Source organism: Aythya marila, assembly GCF_965140915.1.
Source record: "Aythya marila genome assembly, chromosome: 25".
Lineage (NCBI taxonomy): Eukaryota > Metazoa > Chordata > Aves > Anseriformes > Anatidae > Aythya > Aythya marila.
In genome coordinates, this window is record NC_139066.1 from 3,078,804 (window position 1) to 3,104,056 (window position 25,253).

The 25,253-nt window shown below is 43.8% G+C and overlaps 1 protein-coding gene across 17 annotated transcripts in view; it reads left to right on the top strand.

Moving 5' to 3' along the window:
* TANC2 (tetratricopeptide repeat, ankyrin repeat and coiled-coil containing 2) overlaps window positions 1–25,253 on the top strand; it is a gene marked incomplete at its 3' end in the record, with an annotated part of 279,985 nt that overhangs the window by 80,498 nt on the left and 174,234 nt on the right. The gene's annotated exons all lie outside the window — the stretch shown is intronic.

Here is a 25,253-nt window from a genome sequence, read left to right on the forward strand (position 1 = left end):
GTGTATAAAGGGGGCAGAAGAAAACATGTATATACTGTGTAATTTTGGATGTATCTGGGATTTCGTGGTGGTACAGGCACTAGTGTGGGGTTGGGATAACCACCTGGAATCGTCTTGCTCGTGGTGAGCCAGCAGAGGGAGCAGAAGTTTTCTGACAAATCATGGATCCAAGACGGCTGGAAACGTTGTGCTGATGGGCAAAGCTGCTAGGTACGTTGTCCATGGCAAGTGACGTTGTCTTCTCTGATTCCTTTAAAAAAAAAAATCTGATACATGATTCGAATGGAATGGGAACACATCAAAAGAGGATCACAGAGTTTGAGGGATTTGTTAAGCCTTATTGCTGGGTGAGTGGAATGGCCTGTCCAGGATTTCTAAGGAAACGTTAACAATTGGCATATTTATACTTGTTTTAAAACTTCATTATTTAATCTGTAAAAACAGTCAGAAAACACCAATGTCTAACAACAGATCTCTGTTGTTTTTTTTTTGTATCGAAACAAGCTGAGTCCCAGTACTTAGGTAAACAACAGACTTTTTTTGTTTTGTTTATATCTAAGGAGTCAATCTAATCTGTAAAAATGAATTTAGAGTTTTTACACAATCTAGAAGTAATGTTTTCCACTCTGGAAACTTACTGAATATCAAATATTTAGAAATAAATAGGTTTAAGATCAACACACAAGTGTTGAACACTTGTCATTTTACGTTATTGTGTTGAATACATTCTGTTTTTCTTGTAAGCACAACTTGGTGGGGCACAAAAATAAGCAAGTGTCTCCATGTGCAGTAAAGATAATTAAAAATACAGTGGAGGAAAGCTGAAGCTAAATTTAAAGCACTGTACTTTTGTTCTTTTCGGAAGTTGAAACTGCAATTTCTGTTTGCAGTGAAATGCTGCCTGCAAGGATTTCGAATAGATGTCAGTCATGGAAAACCTGAGGTAATTTCCTCTGCTAATTAGCTCCTGAATTTCCATACCACGTGGCTTGGCACCGTTTCAGTAAGATTTTCCAAGCAATAAATGACACCGATAGGTGAACCAAGCACTTCTGTCTCACTGGATGATGTGCTCCAGCAGGAGCGGGTGAATCTCTGGGGCAGGTGAGTTGGATTCATCTCCACAACAAATTCAGCTCCTCGGGAAAAGGCTCTTGCAAGGTGGCTTTTCACAGCTTGTCGTGCTAACAACAGCTAGCTTTTGGAAGTCCACATCATCAAGATATTCTCTTTTCTCTAACTAATCTGTAGGAGTTGGTTCGATGAGACTAAATGAGCATAAGATTTTAGCAACAACATGTAATATATTACAGTGTAGGTAAAACAAAAAATACAGAACAGCAGCTTTGAGTGCATGGAATGCAAATGTTACAACGTAAAAGTTGTGTTTTTTTCATTTTTGGCTGGGGGAAGTAAGGTTCTCCTAGGTATCCCTGGAATATGATAAAATAGTGTGGCAGGAAAACTAATTGCTGTGTGTAGAGGGGCTGTTTCAGAAGCAGCCTGTACTCCTAGGTGTAAAATCTCAGGATGCAGAGCATCCCTCTTGTCTGATGATTTCATTTTGTGTTTAAACTTCCAAGTTTGATGAGAAGAGTCAAGATGAGACTGTAACCGAAGGGTGGAAGGTGGCGTTAGCTTAAAACTTCATTATATTTCCTTTTCAATGTTTGATTTTCCAGCTATCCGGTTATAAAATAAGCAGCAAAGGATATAGAAAAAGATGGATGGGCTGTGCTGACAGTCAGGAGAGTTGGAGTTACTGCTCTGAGAGAAGCACTAGAATACTTCGTATGGCTGGGACCACCTTGAAGGGAGAGATTGATGAACTATTTGGCAACAAGGCAAGCAGGAGTTAGATCCCAAGGCTTTCCTAGTGCGATAGGATATGAAATGCACCTCAAAGAGCTGCTGTTGTGGCAGCAGCTCGAAGCAGCTTTAGAGCAGGTGCCTGAGATTGAAGAAGCTTCTTGGACTTCCCAGTCCTGCAGATTGTTCAGTTACATATTGCAATTAAATTTGAAAAGTCTGTAGCCTCATAACCTGTCCTAGGAAGGAAAGATTCGTATGAACCTTGATCAGAGACCGTGCAGCGACTCGGTGCTCCACGTGCCAAACACTCGGGGTATATGGGGCGCTCCCGTAGCGCTGGCAGCGTTCTCTCCTCCAGCAGGCTAGGAACAAAACGAAACACAGCCTACTTTGGGAATTATTTTTCACTTTGACAAGTGAAGCAACGTGTGCTCTAGGTCGTTGGCGTATGACTTGAGGCGAGCTCTGCCTGTTCTGGTGCGTGGCCGGGTGCGTTTTGAAGTCGGCTTTTCCTGCGTGCTGCCTCCAGACAGCCGAGCCCTTTGGCCTCCACGTCTGCCATCTCCATTGCCATCCCACTCCTCAGTCCTGCTGCTCTTAGTCCAGGCATATCTTAGCTTAAATTTTCCACCAAAGGTGGGGGATTTTTTCCCTACAACAGTTTTTTTTTTCAGTACCTAAAGATAAATATTATTAACATTCAGCGTGACTTAGCCATGGGAAGTGTTGATGGGGATTCTTGCATTTGTTTATTACATCGACAGATGTTGAAACCATCTCTCTCCATCCCAGAATTATATCCCAGGCATGATTCACGTTTTTATTTTTGAGTTTTGTTGTGTGCTAAGCATTGGCCAGCTTATATAAAACCTGATCAGTGACTTGCTCTGATGCCTGAAGTCCAGGAGTTGGACTCGATCCTTGTGGGTCCCCTCCAGCGTGGGATGTTCTGGAATCCTACGACATGAAATACAGCCCAGCCCTGTTCAGGAAGTCATAATTGCCTCCTCATGGGTCTTCTTCCCAGCCTCTGGGACTTTTGTGTGGCTTTGCAAGGGTCCCAGCTCAGCACTATGTGTGTGAAGTTACTGGTTCTGCAGACACGTTTCACTCCATTGCTGTAAGCATCTCTTTGATGCACAAAGTACCCATCACAAGTGGTGGCAAATCAGTCTGTAGTGTCATCGTTATATTTTTTATTGAAATTGTACTTGCTCTTCCTTGATCCTTTATTCCTTAAGAAAGACTAAGGAATAAAGTCTAGTAAAATCTAGTAGTTACTAACATTTTTAATGGGAAAATTATTTTTGTTTATAAGAGGAGTGATTTTTTTTTCAAGTTATCAACTTAGAATTTTCTCCTCTTAAGACTTTCTTTAGCATACATGCAATCTTCTTTCTCAACGTACATACGAAGACTTCTTTTTTAATATCGGATATATTTTCAGATAATTTAGATAATTTTTGCTAAAGCTTCCAATTTTAAGTGACCTACTTGATGGAATTGTGGAACTTGTTGCTGCAAGATTGCACTGATGTGGAAAGATTTATTTTTCCTTTTATATCACCATTTTCTTTTTGAGGATCTGATTAGTATAGAAACTGACCCAAATTCTAAGCGTGGCATAGACTTGTCTGTACGTCTCTGCCCCTCATCCCTCCCCTCCCAGTTAGTGTGTTCAGAAAAAAATCTTTACGAGTTTGGAACATGATTTGAATTTTCTCTTATTATGGTTAACAGTGAGAATTGAAACAGGAATTTCTTTTCTGGTGTTCATTTGTATTCGAACACTTTCTGTCACTGATAGTACAAGAATTAGTAGGACGTCGAAGTGATTTATTCCTTCTGGTGTTCTTGTCTGCTTTAAACAATTGACTCATCCGCTCTTTATTAAAGAAAAAAAACGAACTATTCCTTGTTCACATTTAGGTATCTCATTCTAATCACAGAGTTGCCAACACTGTTTTATTAAGAGGAATAAAAGGCTACAAAAAGTCGTCTTTGTTCTGTTTCTGCATTTTTTTTAGAAATTCAAGTTTAAAATGTCTATTTTTAATTAGCCTGAAGATGAACATTAGCATTAACATGAACAAAACTTGTTTGAAAGTTTAAAACAATTGTGTTATTCGATGCAGGGATCTAGGAAGACTTGGGTAGATCAAAGTTCTAAATGTAAGAAAAACCTGAATTTGTGGTGTCTAAACATTCCTGCTGCCTTTTGGTACTGTTGGCTGGTTCATGGCTGATCCACAGTCTTGGAAATGTTGCTCTGAAGGCTGACCTGCAAAATGATAACTCGCTGACCATTTATAAGCTGAATATCCTGCTATTTTCTGTCTTTCCCTTATTGACAGGGAACCTTATTATGGTTTAATAACCAGGCAGGAACCTTTTGCTCATCGCATACACCCGCGATGCTTCCTCGCCATGAGATGGAGACGTGCGTCTCTGGCTGCTCCTTGGAGAGGCTACAAAGTTGACCTCTTTTCTTGGTGCATTCCTGAGGGACCATCGTCGTCTTAAAGTGGATGCAAAACTGTAAAAAACTTTTTATTTTCTTTTCTGAAGCAGCCTGGGAGGGAGCGAACTGTTTGTTCCTACATGCCTGGCACCGCGCTCGGGAAGGGCGCAAGCAGGTTCACTGCAGTAGCTGCACCTGAAAGCACTTCAAGGAAATTAGGGCACAGTGAGACAAAAATCAGATGAAACAGAGGCTATGTAAGCACATAATGACACTGAAGCAGGCCTTTCTGTAATAATTTGCTTATTAATTCAAGTCAGTTTTCTTAATTTTCTTCCTGTTTCCCTGCGAAGCATTTCCCACGCTGCGGCGCTCCCAGCGGCGCGCTGAAGAGCACCGCGTGCTGCCCCGAGCTCCTGGTCCCCTGTGAATCCTTGGAGAGGGAGCATAAGTGACAATCAGCTCACTACAAATACTTCCTCAACCCGTATTTCACCAAAACCGGGGTGGTGGTTTTATTCACAGGGCAACAAGTTTAAACTGAAAGTGATTTTCAGTTTATCAAGTGAGTGGATCAAGTTTTTGATTGTGAACAGTGAATTCTCTGGATGTGGGCCGTTAAAAGGAAGTATTAATAACTTTACTTTTGTCAGACTTTCTAGGAGTTCTTAACTATTGAACAAGGAGCGCACAGGCTTCTCATCACCTCTGCAAGTCTACTGCCTGATCACCTGCTGTCTTAAGTGGCTGATGAGATGGAATGGAAATACGGCCTTCCACCCCCCTCCTTTTATTTTCAGTAGAGTACCAACAAAGAAAAGAGCATTCTGGAAAATTAAAAAGGTGCCTTGTTATGGAAGCATATTTAATATGTTCATCCTGTAATAGATTTGTTATCCAGTTGTTTTGGTTTTGTCAGTGGGTGTTTTGCTTGCAGGTTCTCAGGCATCATAGTTCACGGGAGGTCAAGAGACGTTAATGTCAATTTTGACTTTTTCTTTCTTTTTTTTTAAAGACAGAAAGCCTGTTAGGATTTTGTTAGTATACTTGGCAACAGCAGTGATTTATCACAGGGTCCTTTTTCCAAATGTGTCTCTTTAGGACACTGCCTGAAAGGAGCCCCAGCGGCTGGCCTTCCTCCAGCTCCTCCAGCAGAGAGGGTGAATAGCCCAGCAGCTCGGGGCCGGAGCGCCCCATTCATCTCCCGTGAAAGGAGGAGCGAGCTTGGGGGAGCTTGGGAGGGGAGAAGCCAGGGAGGAGGCGAGCGGAGTGTCCTTGTGGCTGGTGCTGCTGCTGGCACCGTTGCCTTGGCCATGTGCTGGTGATAAACCAGCGCTGACGGCTGAGAGGAAGGTTTGGCCATCGGCAGAGCCAGGGAATGCTGAAAGAGCTCCTGCCTTTTATTTTCTGATTGTAAAAGTCCTTTCAGAGTGCATGGGTAAGCTTCCTTGAGTAACGCAGTGTAGCATCAAAGATGTCCATAAATGTTGGCTGCGGATTTCATCGAGGACTAAAGAATTTCTTCTCCAAGCACGATTTCTTTGTGCTCATGCTTTACTTCCCACCTGTTTGCAGGCGAGCAGGGGAGGATCTTCTAAAGCCTGGCCATGAGCATCTTTAAGAGAATAGCTCCTTCTGATGTCCGGACTAGAAGCGTCTGGAGAAATCTGAATTTTTAAATATACAGAGAACTGGTTTGCAAGCAGCTCTATTCTGTGTCAGGGTTGTAATTAAGATGACAGTGGACCTGCTTAACTTCTACTGATGTGTGAATTAACTTCTTGTTAGGTATGAACAAAAAATATTCAAAGCTCTCGAATAACCCATACTTTCTTGACACAAAAGTTACTTTTTACATTGTTTTACCTTGCGTTTTACGTTATGATCTCCTTATGCTCTCAACTAGTGTTGATTCCGTCTTGATACAGTATTTAGCATATTTCTGTTACTTTAAGTTGCAACCAACATAAAGTAGCGCTGCAGAGTTCTCCAAAGTCTTAACACTTTTAATGAATTCTGATGAAATATCACTATTCTGAGCTCAAGTAAACTAATCTTAAACTTGGAGTGCTCCCATTAACCAACACGAGAAGCCTGTAACACTTCGTTGTGTTACCCGCTCGTGTCTGCTCATCATGTGCTCTATTTGTAGTACAAACGCTCGATCACATGAGCGGTTTTGGGGCTGGAACTGTTCTTGTGATCAGTGAGTGCTTTGTGCTCTGGTGCTGGGCTTTGGTTGGGCAGCAGTGGACAGTGTCCGTAAAACAATGGCAACAAAGAGACAAACCCGGATAAAGGATCCATTTCAGAAATGATAAAAAAAAAAAAATCACCAGAAATCCTCTCTGAAAATAAATCCCAACCCACATCTCCTAATTTAACCTTTACATCATAGAAAATCATGGGATGCTCGGATAGCAGCGTTGGCTGTAGGGCTGGGGGAATTCTGAAACCAGGAAACTTCTGCCACGAGTGCTTGGTGGGCTGCCAGCTGGTTTGTCCTCAAAGACCCCTGTTGTTTCCTGCCCTGTAGCGTTGTGTTGGAATGGCAGCGCTTGTTACGTGCAGCAGTGACACTGGGAACGTCCATAAAACATAAAAGGTGACTTCTGTAACTTCATGGAGGATAAATAAGGATTAAATAACATGGCGCTAGTGGTATCTTCATGTGGTGCCCCAGACCTCAGCAGCTGTTGAACAAATCTCCTCCGAGATGTTTGAGGCCATCAACCCATGTTAGCAGTGAAACCGATGGCAAGAGAAGGTGCCCTACAACCATAGGGGTGAGATCTGAAAAAGTTCCTGAGCTGCCAGCAGGTAAAGTGCTTAATAACTGAATATATCCGGAGACAGACCACTGGGATTATTTTTAAGTAGTAATTAAATCTGTAAATTTGCTAAACTTTGTCATAAAATTTGCAGTACTGCCAAGGTATTTTGTGGGTAGCAGTGATCAATCCACAAAGCAGATAACGTTAGGGTGGTAATCAAAACGTGATTGTTTATTAACGATTTTCAGCGCAGCAGTTCCATGGATACAATTTATTTTAAAAGGGGGTAATTGCAAGCAAATACATTCAGTAGGGAGGCTCCTACACATGTCAGTAAGAGCTGGGGGCTAACTTGCTGCCCAGGTGAGGGCCTGCCCTCCTGTTAGCTGCTAACTGGGGTTGGTACGAAAGGCAGCAGAGCTCTACGAGTTGGTTTCCATCAGAAGGAGGTACGGAGAGCTGCATTTTGTTCTCTGCACTGCTCACAGTGGCTTCGTTCCCATTTGAACCCAAGGATGTAGCGCAGTGAGTGCAGGGGTGCAGGGATGGCAGGAGCCTGCCCTGGGCCGATGGGCGCCGGGTGTTGCTCTGGGGCAGAAGGACGTGGTTTTATCTTTGATGTGAAGACTTCGGTGTCATAAGGGCCAAGGATCACCAAATAGTGGTTACAGGAGAGACACAGTCAATGTACGTTGACCTAAGTGACCATACGCCTAACGAGCAAAGCCAATGATTCTGATTCAATATCAAATTCTGGGATTCAGTGAGCAGCACCCACTAGGTTACCTCTAAAGCTGGGGGCAGAGATTTGTGTGTTGTGCATTTCCAGTAGGAAAGTTAAAGGCTGACCCACGCGCTCTGTTCATCAGTTCTTTGGCTGAGAAGAACAGAAAGCATCCCCGTGTGCCTGCTGCATGGACGGCTTTGAGAGGACGTGCGTCGGAAGCCCCCCGCTCTGATGCTGCTTCGTGATTGCAGAAGCTGTGAGCAGTTCTTGGCAGTTTTTGTTTTTCCCTGGTGCAACCCAGGAAGCTCTGTGCCCCTCGGTTTCCCATCCAGTTGTAGCAGCCTCTGCATTTGGACTTCATATGTAGAGAGCTTTTAGGTTCATGGATAAAATATGCTAGATAATTTCCAAATATTATTAACAACAATTTCTGACTCAAGGTGCTCATCTTGTCATCTTCCCACATCAAAAAAAAAAAAAAAGCAGCAAAGCAAAGGGTACAGTTTCTTATTAATATTCACTTTACACAGATGTCTCCAGCCAAAACAGTGATTTGCTATTAATAGAGAGAAATCAGGGTGCCACTTTTCCCACCCGAAGTAGGTGAGAAGAATTGTAGCCTAGCTTAGGCGTGCCTGTTTCTTGCCCGTGACAGTGTAAGGGTTGAGATGGTTAACGTGCACATCTCTGCCTAAAGTTAGTTAGGATTTGTTCTGTTCCAAAATACCCACATGTTGGTGTTTATGACTTACTGAGAAGTTCCTGCACATCTGTAAATGCGAGGAAGAAAGCACATTTAGTGTCTGACGTTCATGAGAAGTAACAGTGGCAGCGTGTCTGCGAAGAGCAGGACTTCAGCTAATAAATTTATCATGTCGAGGGTTTTTTCTTACTGTGTTTTCCTACAAGCTGCCAGCACAGTAGGACCCTAATTTCAATTCAGGCTTCCAAGTACTGCAGTAATAATAATAATAATAAAAAAAGAAGACAACAAAAACCCACAGCCAGACAGACTTGCCCAATAAAAAACTCGTCTTTAATTCTGCAGTGGCTCTTTGTGAGCCTCACAGCCTGAGCGAGGGATCAGTGATGGGGTTACTCCATCTAGGGCAGCTAACAAGTAGGCAGCACACCTTTACGTGTCGAGGTGAATTTAGGAAGTCTGTGTATTAGCAGCCGCAGTTGCAGCAAGTGTCATTTTTTTCCTCTTTCTGGCGGTGGGGCTGCAGTCAGGACGGATCCCATTAGCGCCGCGCTGGCCTCGCTGCGCTTTTCTAATGGAGCTCAAACTTCGCTGTGATCAATTCTGCTGGTAAGAGCGTTGAAATGTATCCACCATGCAAATGAACTCTGGCCAAGCTCCCAAAGAGGCAAAGTTGTTGTTAGAAAACCGGAGCAGGAGGAGGGACAAACCCCGAAGCTGCTGAAGGGCTCAGGGACGTGGAGCGGCGCCGGGGGCATGCTGCAGGTCCCCGGGGAAAGAAAGCGGAGCCGTAACCCCGAATGCCTTCCAGTGACCTTCCTCGGTAAGAGGAGCTTGGGTGATAAATGGGCAGACTTAAGCACGTTTATGAATTGCCAGGGCCTCTTAAGCCAAATTGCTATTTTGACTTCATTAATTAGAACGTCTCCATATTGCAAACGGGGCTGGTTTCACCCCCAGACAGATGGCTTGCTCCGTAGGAAAGCTAACAACGTGGAAACACCAAATGCGCTATCACTGATTAAAGTTTTACTTACGTTTGTACCCTGAATGAGTTTGCATCTCTTTTCCATTACCAAACAGGAAAAAAAAATGCATCTTTTTCAATAAGAGAAGCTCAAAGAAAGCACAACACGTGCAATAAACGCCCTGGAACGAATCCATAAGGTGAGATTTACCACCTTTAGTTAAAAAAAGCCACTTCCACCTTTGCTAATTCCCAAAATCGTGGCTTCCTGGGGCTGCAGGGCTGCGTGCAGCGGGGAGGGATCGGGCGCTGAGAGCCGAGGCAGCCTCTGCCTGCAGCTGGAGCTCTGCGGAGGCACCCGCGGGGTCCCCGCGCTGGAGCCACCGCCTGCGGCTGCCCCCGGCAGAAGGGTGCAGGAGGCTCCGAGCTGAGAAGGGGAGAACCCACGGCACAACTCGGAGGTGGGTTTGGGCAGCCGGGAGAGGGAAGAGGAGGGGAAGCCGCGGGGCTGTGGCTGGCGTAGGGTGTCTTTTGTTTCCCTGTTTGCTTCAGGATGCAGCGCCGGTGGTTGGAGCGCAGGTGTTTGCAGCGAAAAGCCGGGTGGCCCTTTTTCTTCTGAGCTTAAATGTCCATGAAAGCGTGCGTGCCTCTGTTTAAATATTTACAGAATTTCTTGTAGGAACGTTGATTTGCATTTAGAACAGACTTACCTTTTAAGTGATTAGTTATGGCAATCAAGTGCAAGGTTTTTTGCTTTTTACAATGAACTGGGCTCTGCACCTCTCTTCCTCCTCCTTTTCTCCACCTTTTTTCGCCTGTTAATTTGGTTTTGTGTGCATAATAATGCCAGAGAGTATTAATAGCGGAGCCTTAGCTGAGATGTGGAAAATCATAGGAATGAGCACTTCATATTTTATTGATAACCACCATACGCTGCTTAGTTTGCATTGTGAATAATAAGGCTTTCAATTATTCCTGGCTTGCTTTCTCAGTAAGATACTTATAAAAATGTCATTGCACAGCGTGAGGAAGGAAGTAGGGGCTGGGATGGGGGGGTCACGAGGATGCCAAGGACACCAAGGTACAAGGATTTAGGTAGAGCTGACTTTACATTGTGCTTTGCACATGTACCTATGTATATTTTAACTCTGTATTACTCAGATTGTTAAGCTGTGGTAGGAATAATGTTGCTATTAAACTTATTAACAGCAAAAGTAAACGTCTGTCTCTATTCTGCTGCCTTGGTAGGTCGCTTCTCACCTTGTGGCATTATCAGTGAGGGGCGTTTATTTCAGGAAGACCCAGATTTTTAAGGAGGATTTTGTATGTGGAGTGTTTGTGCTGATACATTGCTGATTCATGGGCTGTGGGCATGGGATGTTCGGAGCTGAGGGGTTCAGAGGGACGGCTCAATCCACGGGAGCAGCTGGGAGCTCCTCCGCAGGCTGAGATTGCTGCCATGCAGCCAAAATGTACAGAGCTGTTACTGCAAGCTGTAGTGCGTTATCAGGGGAGATGAGCTGCTGGATTTGACTTGTAAACTTGGGTTTCTAGTAGGAAAATGTGTTACCTCTCTAGCCAACGTGCAGGGACAAATATATTTTGGAAATGCTCTTCCATTTAGGCTCCTAAACTGAGCCTCTGCAAAGGGAATGGAAAGAGGACTGAGGGATTCGTGGCACAAGGGTTTGTGTGTGTTCATGAATGTAAATAATCAGAAGGGTTTTTGCAATGAAAATCTTCACTGTCTCTTAGGTCTGATGATAGCATGTTTAAATATTTTTGCTTAAGTTACTGGAGTATAATAATGCCTGTATTCAGTCAGTCAGTTAGGGTCTGTTTGGTTCATTTATCGTTCATACTCAATCCCCACCCCTTATTTATTGCAGTGTAAGCTACAGCTCAAGGAAGAAAACCTAAGTTTTAATTTAATAAAGCTGTATAGTGCGTATTTCTTTATTTCAATTAAATACTCCAAATAAAAGGATTGATGTCCCTGCTTCCTCTGTGTACCTCAACCATCGTATTTTCTAGATGCCACTTACTAGCAAGTGGCATAAAATTAGAATGATGCATCAGATCTATAGATGCTAAAAATAGTTGACAGTAATGGCAATACCTCTCTGAAGGTATCCTCTGCTGCTTGCCAGAGGTCTGCTTTCCCTTAGGCTCAGCCCCTCCACATCTCTTGTTTGCTGTAAAACTGAGATTTGCAGATGAGACAAACGAGGGCGAATTATCTCCATTGCCAAACACAGCCGGAGGAATGAGCTTTTCTCTCATTTTGAAGAAAAGGTAACGGCAGGGTTATGAATTGGCTGGTTTTGTCTTATTTAAGATCTGAGAGGAAGTGTGATGGTGATGACTGCAGGTAAGCATTGCCTTCAGACCATTCCACCTCCCAGTTCTCTCATTTTTCTCACCTGAAAGCGTCCTGAATATTTTCCCTGTAGCCCTCAGGCACACCCTGCACAACGCTGGCATGCTCTGCAGGACCGGGTTTCACTGGATATCTTCTGCAGGCTGGCTGGGGAAAGCAAAGATAAATGGGTTGAAATCTTGAAAGAAAAAAAAAAAAAGTTTGAAGTGAGCGTAGTAAATGTGAGAAGATCACAGCTCCTTGTAAGTGTGGGCTGGTGAAAAGCATTGCAGCAAAGACAGAAGGCTCCTGGAAACAGCTTTCACCATTAGTCTCAAATGTATTTAAATTTGGCTTCAGAAACTTGTCATTTTGGACTTCAGTGACACTGCCTAGGAGAACACTTTGTAATTGGCATCCAGACAGCGGGATGTGGCAGCCAAAACAGGTGAGGGATTGTTCTCGGGCTGCTCCCTGTTGTGGACACCCTTAAGAAAGAGAGGATATTACCTCTTCTTCGCCTTTACGTATTTATTATTCATGGTTAGAAGGTCCAGCAAAATACAGCTGTAATGACTTTATCCAATACGTGCCCTCTTCCCTTTAATTGAAAACACAAAAAATATGAATGTGCAGTGCGAGCGCTTTATGCGAGAGCATCGCTGGGTTTGAAACCACGGCGTTTCTGCCCTCTGCCTAATAGCTAACTGCACAGGAAGTGTGGAAATAGCCCAGGTACATTATCGAGGATGATTTAATAAGCAAAGAGAAATCATCTTGCTGAATCAAAGCCAGCAGAAGTGAATCAGAAGAATCAGGTAAGTCTTATCTGCACGAGTCTATCTGCCGTGATAAAGACCAGCCATTACTGCTACGTTCTGCTCCTGAGCTGATTTTTCTAAATTATCTGATATGCTAATAGAGAAGTAGGCTGGAGACAGCTGTTTCTTGGTGTTACAGGCTGAAAACAAAATGGCTGGTACATATTAGTGCTGCGAAATTGCAGATGAAGAGCTAGCTGCAATTAAGCTATTTCTATTGAATAGAAATTAGTCAAAATACAATGATTTTGACTGGTTGTTGGGCAGCTGTTATTGGGATGGAAGAAAGGGAAGCAGACTTAAATTAAGGAAATTTGCAAACAAGTCTGCAGTTACTACTGAAAAATAAAAGTTTTTCTATTCAGAAACAGATCCTAGATGTGTTTTCAGCTATGCAATTATGGAAAGTTATTTGTGTGCTTAAACTCGTGGTGACCGAGTCTTGGAGCTGGCTGTTCTCGCAAAGAGGCTGCATACAGTATGTAGAACGAAAGCTGCAACATCACTCTCCCTCGGATAATAATTATTTCCTTTTGTGAAGCCTATAATTAGATATTTGCATGGCCTTCTGCTGGAGAACTGATTGTTTCATCCGCTGGAACAGCGCAAGCATTACCGAGCTGCGATGCTGCGGGAATTGGATGAGTCGGGATTAATAACTTTGCAGTGCCTTTAATTGGAGGTCCGGGTCCGGGTCTGTCTGAGATGAATCTGCTTTGAAATAAGAGGAGAAATCTGTTTGTTAGTCGCGTGCTGGCTGCTGCAGCTGTGAGCTCTGTCCCATACGGAGAATTTTGGTTTGTAGAAAGGCAGAGTGGGGCTGTGCTGTTAGTGTGCAGCCCTGGGAGTGGCTGCGCAGAGAGCTCCATGTGAAGGCAGCAGCAGGTAAGCTCTTCTAGAAATACTCTGTGATGGGTTATATCTTTTTTTTTTTTTTTTTTTTTTTTGGGGTATTGTTACTCTTTCAAACAGCAATGGTGTTCTGCTATTTGACATTTTTTGCAAATACTGCATTTGTTAAGCATGGAAATGATTTGGTGCTTGTACACAAAACCGAGTGAGCGGAGGCTTTTCATCCTCTTCTGAAACCACACGCGTAGCTTCCCGAAGGAGAAATGGACCAAGGTGAGAGAGCCAGGGGTATGGCCACTGCAAAACACCAAGGGTGCGATGCTGTAGCTCTGAGGCTGAAGCGTTTCAAAGTCCAACAGTTTCAGAACAGGAATTGTGGTGAAACGTTTTTCTTTTAAGTTTGTTTTGCCCAAAACTCTGGGCACAAAATTTATGGGGCTGTGTAGTCACCAAAGACTGATTGAGACTTCTGTAATAACATTTGCTATAATGGGCCCCGTAACGTAAACTGTGGAAGTTCTCACGATGCCTTTGATATTTATCCCTTTTGATCTAAAAAGCACTGGCTGTGCAAAGAGTTTAAATTTCAAATGCTTTAATATGGCACGATCATAATATTGTAAGGTTGAATTTATTTACAAATCCTCCCAGGGCCGTGTGTGTTTACAGGAGACGCAGAGCTTGTTTGTACTGGGGTATGCTGGCATCTTCTGTGAGTTGTGAGACTATAGGATAGGTAGGGAAATGGGACGCAGTTCCTTGGTATTTCCCATGAAATATTTCAGCGCAGACCGTCAGCGCAGTAAAATCTCTGTACCTTCACTCTGAGGAGTTGATCTGCTTCTTTCTGCTCGTCAAACATTTACATTTTATATGGGCAATACTTCCGAATGGTAAGCGGTAAAATACAAAATAGAGATTTTTGAAAGCTTGGTGATGCGTAGTGAGAAATTCCAACAGGTAGGCTGCTCAGAAGGACGTCGATATTTAGTGTGAAAACACGGGACTGCACAGGACTGTCAGTGTAACGCTGGGTGAATATCCAAAAGGCTGACAAATAGGTTCTGAGGTCTAGCAGTAGAAGCCATTCTATGAATTTATTTTCTCTGGGAGATGCTGACTTAGTGGGATGTAAAGCCAAGAAACTCCAGTTTTGTTATAATAGTGCTGTTGCAGGGGTAAATCAAGCGTAAGTCATTAAAAATAATTGCTGGCTATACCCCAGTAACCGTAGTGTAAACATCCTGGTGCTTTGGTAGCAACTTGGTGGTTGTGAAATAATTGGCTAGAAAATAGCAAGACGCTCATTTTGGGTCTTAGATGTTAAAATCTATTTCTTTAGCTAGATTTTGTAGGAATAGTGTAGAATGTGTTCCTTTGAGAACTTCTGCTTTTTGAGGTTGTCTGATTTATCCGAGACCCAGAGAAAATGGATGCGCCTACTTGCTTTAGGAGTCCGAAGACTGTCCTAACATTAAAACTAAAGAAACACGGTCAGATGCTTTGTCAGGAAGTTTCTTAGCAGCTCTTTGAGCAGTGTAACATTTATTACTTGATGGAGAGTTGGCACTATATAGAGGTAATCTTTGAAATGAGAAATTTGCCACGTAGCGTTGTGCTCATAGACCGAAATGTCACCCGGCAGTGTGTCGTGTGCGAGCAAGGCTCTAACATTTCCGTGCAGATTAACCTTTAGCTGATTATTTCTTTATAACGCGTGTTCACCACTCGAGGTGACCTCTGCTTTTTTCTGACGTAGCTCCCCGGTGCCCACGTGGCTGTGACCGCTGGTGGCACCTCTGTGTCGTCACCCCGAAACCGCCCCGTGGTGCGGATGAACCACGGCGAGCTGGATTTGTTACTGAAATGCGCCTTGGTTTGAGGTCCTGTGGTGGCTGTGACTTTGTGGAAGCAGCATCCTAAGAACGAAGAACATTGGCTGCTTCTTTCTTAGCATCTGAAATGTGTTTTTGGAAAGTTTCTCTTGCATGCTTCCCTTGTTTCCATGCGAATGCTGTGAGGAACGTTTTGTAGATGGCCAGTCCAACCCCGTGGGCTGGGAGGTGGGGATGTTCCCATCAAAATAAAGCTTCACGTGCCCAGTAGGGCTGTAATTAGGGTCAGCTGGGATTCGGAACAGTTTGGTCTGTAGCCTGTGTTGCTCTGCCAGCTGCCTCAGCAGGAGGCTCACCCTACTCCTCTTCCCCGTGATGCCATCTGAGGGCACGGACCCGCAGCTGGCATCGGGGCACCCTCGGAACCCGTGGTGATCTTCTGGGAGCTGCCTTTGGTCAGTTCGGTTCATTCAGCACTGGGCAGAAATACAAAAAAAAAAAAAAAAAATGTTTTGCAAGGTCTCTTGAAAGGGGGCTCTGATCGAGATGCGATCAGGGCATGTGTAGGAGCATTACTGGAGAGCTATGGGTTTTATTTATCATGTTTTCTAATTGTGAGTTCATCATCCAGGTGAGAATTGAAGCTTTAGCGTGATGGTGGTGTTGTCAGTGCTGTGCTTTGTGCCTCAAACAAAGCTCCAGATCATCATTTGTCTCCCCAGAAGCGTGCCTTGGATTCATCTGCCTGGCAGTGCAAGCGCCTAGCTTGGATTTGGGATCTTGCTTCCCAGGGAGCGCGCCCAGATGTAGCGCCTCACTGATCCTCTGGGGTGGGCTTCAACATGAGGAGTGAATGAGGATCGTTGCCTGGATTTAACAAAGCTTTGGGTGAAGGGATTCCATCACTGACTTCATCTGCTGTCCCTGCATTTGGTCGGTTTACATATTTTGGCTCTTTGGGTTTCATGGCCGACCAAGAAGACAGCCTGCTTGCACTGCGATGCTGAGTTTTGCCTAAATTTTGTACAGACGGAGGTATTTTCTCTCTCAAGAAATTTTTGGGACTTGAGTTATTTTGTTTCTCTTGTGGGAAGATCAAATCTTTGCTGAGACTTCATATTTACAGCAAATCTTAATGTATGACTGCATTTGAGAACTCTGCAATCATCCAAACCCAAACCAAACCCAAGCTGGATGAGGACTTCCTAAAAAAGTAAGAAGTGCTGCTGAAATAAAGAAAAGCCCCTCTGTTGTTCCCTAGCGGCTGCTGGAAGCAAGGGCAGGCATCTGCTACAGCAAGAAGAGTCTCTGCTTTAATCCTGTGCACCAAAAGTCTGTGTTTTCAGGGTTATCACAGTCTTAAACAGCTGTTAGCCCACGTGGGGATATTGCATGTTCATTGCTCGCTGTGCATCATCGCGGTGGCCACACGAAGGAGACCGTACCCTAACAGCTGGGAAGCTCCTGCTGTGTCCCAGCCTGGGCGGTGCCTGTAGATAATTTTGATGCTTGTGTTTTGGAGGAGTTCAAGGTCTCAGCGGTCCACGTGTATTGCGTTCAGGATGACCTGCATCAGAAGAAAATGCCTGCGAAGGGCAGGAGAAGAGCTTCCTCCCCCATCATGGCGTTTCATAGCATGTCCAAGCAGGCAGCGAGCAGTGAGCCTATACAGCGGTGCTGTCTGGGGCTCAGGAGGATCTCTGGTAAGATCAGGCAATGCACACAAATAATTCACATCCATTTTCCTAAGCTGGCCACGTTGTCCAGCTCACAGGCTACCGTTTGGCCAGCACAAACAAAAGTGTGCAGTTTATTCTTGATGATCCTTGTGGGTCTCTTCCAACTTGGGATATTCTATGATTCTATGATTTTAATGAATATAAGAAAGGGAAAAGTGGAGGGGTGTTGAGAAACACTTGTGAAACACTTGTACCCTGTGTGTTAGCAGCAGCCAGGCTGGGGGAAAGGCTGGAGGCGACCACGCCGTGGCAGCTCGGAGCAGCAGCAGTGCTCCCCTTGGAAGGGAGGAAATGTGGGCAGCCACGCTGCTACAGCACAGCCAAAATCCCGATTATTTCTTGTAAAGAAGCAGGCCAAACAGAAACGCAGCAAGCTGATAAGAACAACAAAAAGAATCAACGATCTCAGCGGAACTTATACATATTTTATCTGCCCTCCAGCGTAAGACTTTCTGCATCGGTTGAAGTATTTTCTTCGATAGCTCCAAGTCTTGCAGCCATCTCTTTTCCTTCAGAAAAGAAGCGATCCTAAATAATAAAAAGCCTAAAAAGAAGCAAAGCCCTGAACCATAGCACGGCCGTATAAGTTCTTGAAATTCACCTACATATTTTAACAGGGGAATCTGGGTCTTCCCCGCTGCGGAGCCGTTCTCGCAGCGCAGATGTCTGCGCATGCTGTAGCCGTGATATATGGTGGTCAATTTTTCTTCTTTAAAAGAAATTCCCTTAAAGTAATTTATTTCAGAAAAGCCGTCTGGGCACATAGTTTTGCTGCTCTTTACGAAGATCCTCCTGCATGCCTGTGCTCTGGAGAGTATAAAAAGCATTTTTCTGGGGTGGCTGGGAGGGTGTGTGCGCACATGGACAACCACTGCGAGAGGTGAAAGTTCCTCGCAGTGCCTCCCTGCTTTTTCTCTTGTTCACAATTCTCACCTATTCCGATTCCAAAATCTGTTTCTTTTGGGTGGGGACCTCCATCTCGTGCAAACAATACATAAATACCAGGAGATAATTAACGGAAAATGTTGTTGCTTTAACCAGAACATTGCATTTTGCGTGGCGCTTTATAAACACAAGTGTGGTAGATGCACACAGCAGTCTGGGAGGAAGCTAACATGATTTCACGTCAAAGTTACAGCACAAGCACTCGCTGCACACAGTGCTTTGTGTGCAGCACCGAGTTGGCAAACATGCCTTTTAAATAATAAACCCTGGGATTGCAAATGCTGGTACCTGCAATATTTTGGAACAGCTGTGCAGACAATGATACGTATTTTTTTTCTTATGTGAGGTTCAGTTTAATATCTGTTAGCATCTCAGCCGTTAATTTCTTCCATCCATGCTCGTCAGGTGTGCCTGGGACTGCTGGGCTGCTTTTGGCACTGCGCTCAGTTACCTATTTCTGTTCTGAGGGCAGAAAAAGTGATTCCCTCTTGAAAGCTAAACATCTTCCTCAGCCAAACTACTTCTTGGGGATTTTTACAAGTAAATCCTTTAATTTTTTTTTAAACCCGGGCTTAGTTTAAAAGGTCATGTTCTGGTGGACACGGTGTTTATGCAGGACTTTCCTGTCCTATGAAGGCTTATGAATAAGCTCTCAGAAGCCCATGTTTTGTTTTTTTACTAGATTAAAATGAGTCGCAATTTTCAATATAGCTGTTAGAAAACAAATAATTACAATTAGGCTGTTTTATGGATAATCACTTGCTCTAGTCGTGTACCTGTGGTGGCTCAGGCACCAGCGCAGTGCGCGGTAGTGTCGGGTACTGCGCAGACCCCGAGGCATTTTACCTCTAGCAGGAAAATGCTCCTTTCATTTATGTTTTCTTTGACAAGTAGTCCACTGATGGGTTAGGAATGCAAAGATCTCTGTGCCTCTGGAGTTTCTTGAGCTGTGGAGTGTTGGAAGAGCGCTCTGAGAGATGCAGGAAATGCACCAGAAAGCAGCAAAAATGGAGAGGTGGTGCTGGTTGGTAGCTCTGAGCGTTGGTTTGCCTTCCCTTCAAGGTGGAGCTGAAAGAAATCTGAAAAGATGCCCACGGCAGGTTTAGTTAAAGCTAAGGGAAGAAGATCATCATGCTTTGCTATGTTTTGTTGGTGCATCATCTTTATTAAGAAACCAGCTTTAGGAAGGTTCTCTGCTAATTTGCCCTTTACATTTTAGAAAGGCAAAAGTCTACAAAACCTTAACCAAAAGGGAACTTGCTTGAGCTTGGAAATTTTTAAAACCCAAAACTGGTTATGTCATTTTTACAGATGTACAGTGTACTGGGGCAGGCTTGACACGTAGATTATCCCCGCTGACAGTTTCAAAGATGCATTATCACCTTTTAAACTTGGGGCTGGCTATTGATGTGAGCTCAGTTTACAATTAACTGCTATCCTTGCCTGTGTTCCTGCCATTAGTCATGACAAGTGACACAGAGTTACATCATGGGAACCGAAACCTTTCCTTTGAAATGGAAGTTTTCTTGGAATATAGATGAGTCCTTATTGATGGAATGCAGCTCACTTGCCCGGGGCTGGTGCGCTCTGACTCTGGCACGCTGCGGATTATTTTCTTGCTGTTGCTTCGTTGCAGGATTGGATTTGTGAAAGCCTTTGTGTTGCGTTCTGCCGTATGGATTTACCTCTGTTACATTTTCTTACCGACTTCATCCATAAAATGATAAGGGGGAATGGCAGGTGCCTACAAAATGCTGTGACTCCGTCTGCTTTATACCCGTTCAGTTCATTTTGCTGCAACTTCAGGCGTAGTTTGAAGCTTTACTTTCAGCTTTGGATGACCAAGATAAAGGTGAGTCAGACAGGTGACGGCGCGTGGTCTGTGCTGCTGGCTTACAGAAGGAGCAGCAGTGCCGAGAGCCTGGCCCTCGGTGCCCTGAGCTGCACTGGTGATGCTTTGGGTAGGGAGGGTTGGACCTGCTGCGCTCCACAGGTCCCAGCAGAGGTTGCTCTGTGCTTCTGCATCTGGAGCGGAGGACACACAGTCCTAAAAACTTGAGTTCAGCCAAAAAAAACATAAACTATCCCTCTTTAGGTTAAAACCAGCAGCAACAAGCATTTCTAAATTTTCCCAGTTGTGCCCCAAGGGAGGGTAAATAGTGGACTGCTCGACTAAAAGTGTTTTTTGCACCCTTAACTGTTTTTTGGTTTTGTTTTAACCATTTGAAGGCTGGAGGAGATCTTTAGAAAAGGATTCGGGGATTGATTTGTTCTTGCTATACTACCAGGAGTAATAAGGAATCTGTAGAGAGCTATGCAGCTGGTCAGGATCCCTCTGTCCTTTGATGGAGATGAATAAAGATAATTACTGGCCTGGTAATGCCAGATGTCAATTAAGAACAAAGGATTGGATTTGGTTGTGTAACAGATTTGACTGCTCGAGCTAACCTAAATAAAAGATGCAACTATTGGAAAGACTTTATTTTCATTAGTTGCTCGAGCAGCTGTGTGACTTTCCGACTGCAAGCAGAGTTAGGTATAAGGATGGTGCTATTTTTATATAAACAGATCGTACTAAGACTGAATGTCTCCGTATGGCTCATTTGTCCTTGTTATTTCCTCCCCTCCACCCCCCGAGGAGCTGCACTTGCTCAGCAGAATTAAACTTGGTGCAGAGTGTAGGAACAGGATGGAGCTTCCCAAACCACAGGGAAGGATTCTTCTGTCTTCAGAGAAGGAACAAGTGTGTTGTGAAGTGCACTTGTACCTGGGTAGTGCTATTTGTGCATGTTTTCTGCTAGCAGTATTTCGGCTGTGAACCGAATGTGCAGGACAGATGCTTCTGGAGCCCTTTGGGTGGAAGTCCAGCCAAGGTTACTGCAAGAACAGGCAGATTCCTGCACCTGAGTACCTGCAGGACCAGACTGTGGTCTCCAAGAGTGTGCTGGAAGAGAAGCACTCATTGCCTGCGAGGTGGTGGTCTTTCCCTGCTGCTGTTAAAGGTGAACCTCCGGTGTTGGTAGACTCTTAACCCGTGTTCTGACACTTCACAAGAGGGGCAAGACTGCTAAACTCACTTTGCTTCTTTCTTGTTGCTAATACAGAGCTGCAGAAGTAGCAGGACATTTGCTTTAAAAGGCTTCAGATAATATTGCCTCCGATTTGCTCACTGCAAAGCAAGCTCGGATGTGACCACGGCAGGTTTGCAGTGAGGCGAGGGAGGCGATCGGCGTTGTGCAAGCAGCTCAGCTCCACACAGCCGCGGGCTCTGCTTTGTCCAGAACAGTCGCTGCAGGATTAGGTGTGGGAGGTCTTATCTGGACAGCACCGAGCTCTCCCAGGCAAGCACTTGGACCGTATCGCTCCAGTAATGCAGCTGGATTATGGAACATGTTTACTGTAGAAGCAGTTTAGTTCCATTTAAAGGATTGGGATTTTTCTGTTGATTTGGGGAGAACAGCACATTTATCATTATTTGGGGCCATTTTATTTACTCGATATTTTGCCCAGCTTTTTGCCGCCGATGTCCACAAAGATCATGAAGTGGGTGAGTTTACGTTTTAGGAGCAAAAATGGCAGCGTGCTCATGCCTTACAGCATGAACTGCTTCAGCTTTGATGGTCCGATGCCTATTTAAATTCATGAACACCATGAAGGGCAGAAAAGCAAGGGTTTTATTTGTCAGCCTCTGCGTCTAAGCCCTGTGCGAAGAGATTGGGGATAACTCCAGCTCCCCCAGCCTTGCTTTTACCACGTCTCCCTTTTTTCCTTAGGTGCAGTTTGCCATTCAGCCTGCATCCTGACTAAATGTACATGTTTATCTGCAAAGCAGCGTGCCTGATGCTTTTAGCATGGCTGGAACTCCCTTTTTGGCTTAGGGGAAGGGGGACTTGTGGTGTCCCTGTGCTCTGTACAGGTGGTGGCTACCAGGGGGCCTTCAGTTAGGAAGGAAATCAAGGCTGATGCTGCACCCACCTATATTTATTCATGTATATAATTGCGTTTATATGGTGGTTAAAGTGTTATTCAAGCCATGGATGTAGTGCAAGTTGTTAACAGTTTACAGCTAAATATATTCGCTTCCCTCCACTTGCAACTTTTGCACATTGCTTTGAAGTGCCAGACTGCGTCCCTAGCATGCCGCACGTCGGGGTGCTGCAATCATCGGAAAAGTCAAGTCAGGAGCAGCTCCTGCCACCTGCATGAAGCACCTGGGAGAAAAATGCCTCAAAAAAACAATGGCTTCCTCATACATGCATGGGCTGAGTGACTTTTGGTGGTGGAGGAGTTCGGGGTTTAAGTTTTATTCAGAAAGATATTAAAATGAGCCACAGCCTGAATTTAAACTAATCTCTGCAAGTCAAAATTAATGCAAAGCCTGGCTGATTATCACATGCAGTGTTTCTGCTAGGGCTGGGTAGGGATATGATTTTGATAAAATTCACAGTTTTCGAAGATTCATAATGCTTGAGCGCAAGGGAAAATAAGTTAGGGACAGGGGCTGTGAACTATTTGATCAGAGTGGGATAATTAATGCTAGCTAATCAGATTCGAGGTCACACAGACAGCCATACGCACACACTTGCAAATGAGAAAATAATGTCTTGGGTAACAGTGGAGGCAAAAAGGTTGCATTTCCAGTTGCTCCTGTGACAGAAAGGGATATTAAAATATATGTGTGAGTGTGCAAGAAAATCTTATGGAGGGTGAGTGAGGAGGGTTTTTGATTTTTAAGTGAGACACCGGTGGGGTCAGGAGTGCAGTGCTACAGCCGGCGCTCACAGCAGCATTTCCAAAAAGAAAGACCTGGGGGGGACACAGAAAGCCACAGCGGGCCCCAAATGTGGGAGAGGCAGCATTCAACCCTGCAAGATCACGACGGGTTCTGGGGTGAAGCTTATCAGAAAGGGGGGAGCTAACTTAGCCATGCTATACAAATTTTTGGTGGTTTGAAAATACTGGGTATTTAAGTAGCCAGGAGGCTACGTAATCTTATGCAGGAATACCTAAAATGTGGTACCTAACCCAAGTTGAAAAGAGAATTGGAAGCGATGAAGAAAGGCAGTGTTTTAACAGCATGAATAACCAGTGAAGCTAACTGAATGGAAGTGATTTTTTGGCAGCAGAGAACCAGATAGCTTTAGTCAAACAGAAATAAATGAAATTATGTGGCCTGTATGCTGCAGGAAGTCAGGCCGAATCGTCTAATGGGCCTTCCTGGATTTTGAGCTTAATCTTATTTAAAAAAAAAAGATGAGTAATTCTGAAATAGAAAAACAGCAATGCATACCTGTGTACATACAGATATGTGCATACGCACAATATATATAGATATAAAAAAATACCAGTGGCTTACAAGGAACTGCTCCTGCAGCAAGCAGCTAGCATGACCTTAAGGTGCGTTACATGCTGGACTGCTGTGCCCTCTGGTTTTGAGAGGCTTGAAAATTGCTCTCAGAAAAGAAATACTTGTTTGCATTAGCTTTGTGGTCCTCCGTAGCTACGGGAAAATAAGGTGCAGTGTTTTCTAATATTTCTATTATGATGCATAAAGCACTCGAGTTGTTATGTGGTCTTTCTTTTAAATAAGCTGGACCTATGAAAGCCTGAATAGAATTAGATGGATGAATTTTTACCTGCCCTGAAAGCTGAAATACTTTGAAATACGATTTTGCCATTATGTATTCAGGTCAAGTTTTCCTCCTTTTGACTTCTACTCCATCTTTGCAGCAAACCTTTCATATTTATTACTGCTCTATGAAATCTTGTTTCATCTTTATGACTAGGCTAGCCTTAAACATGCATCGGTCTGTCTGGAGGCATTTCATTTTTTTTCTCTCAACCCTACAGTGTCAGCGTACAGGTCTCTGTGCTGATGGGTGACAATGCCCAGAGCTGAGGGGAGCCTGATACCATCTGCTTTTTTTTTTTTTTGAGCTTGAGAAGTAAATTGAGACAGTTGATTTATCTCCCCCTGACCCCTGACTTGTGACCTAATGTGAATTTGGAAAATGAAATACAAAGCTCGAAAACTACCTGTGCTTTGATTTCCTCAAGGACAGCTTTCTGTGCATTCCTAATTTGTGTGCTAGTGTATACTTGCTCATTTATATTTTCACATAAGCCAGAGTCACACATCATTAAATACTCTTTTTTCTAAAAACCTGTAGGTTACTTTGACACAAGTCCTGGTGTCAGGATTTCTTCTGTATTTTGCATTTGGATCTCCAAACAAATAGGTTTTATTTTTATTATTACTACAATTTTAATTACTCTTATTAATATTACTTGAGACTGAAAGTAGCAAATTGCTTTAATTCTCCTTATGATTTCACGTTTGTGTAACATGCCACGCACTTTTCTGCATTTTGTACCTTTTATGCAATTAGTCTTTCTAGCTTTTTAATAGCTGCCTGCTTGAGGAAGCTAACATGAGAACTTAGGCATAATTTATTTAATCATCAGAACATCTGTTTCACTGCAAACTTTCATTAATAAACTTCAAAGTTTGTCTATATAAATAGAATAATTTTAGCGCTAACAGGTTTCTCCATAATCTTCTGTATAGCACTAATTTTAAAAGTGTAATTATTTTACATAATGTAATGCCATGCAGAACTTGGCCTCATTAAATTAAATGCTCAACAATCTCAGTTTTAAATTGCCAAGCAAAACAAAGATAAGTGTAAACAATTTTTTAACAGATAATTTACACCTCGTCCAGGTACTAGGACAGCACGAGGGAAGCACAGCAGCTAACGATGTAGCAGCGCAGGGCCTGCCATGGGCAGGACTGCAGACATTTAGCAATATAAATCCACACACAAGTGAAACTCCTCTCTGTGTGTGTTCTTGGTTTAGTTTAATTCCTAATCTATCGATTTGGGTTGTGTTAATGCCTTTTCAGGGGAAAAATAGTTTGGCTGCTCAGCAGTAAATCAGGCATTACTGGCAAGCATAGCTACTCCTGCGGAAGGAGAATGTCTTCGGAAGGGTATCAGCAAAATTATTCTGGTGAAAAATTACGCCCTGTAGCCAATACAGTCATGCTGAAACCAAAGCTGGCTAGGCCTGGGATAAAAAAAAAAAAAAAAAAAAAAAAAAAAAAAAAAAAAGCTCCAGCAAGAGGAGGTTGCTGCTGGTCCTGTGTGCAGAAGTACAGCCAGGTAGTTCTGTACTTTGAGATTTAATCTCACTTCTGGCATTGAAAGGTGGTATCCTTAGCCAGTCTCACCTGAATTCTGAATTTTTTGGGGCT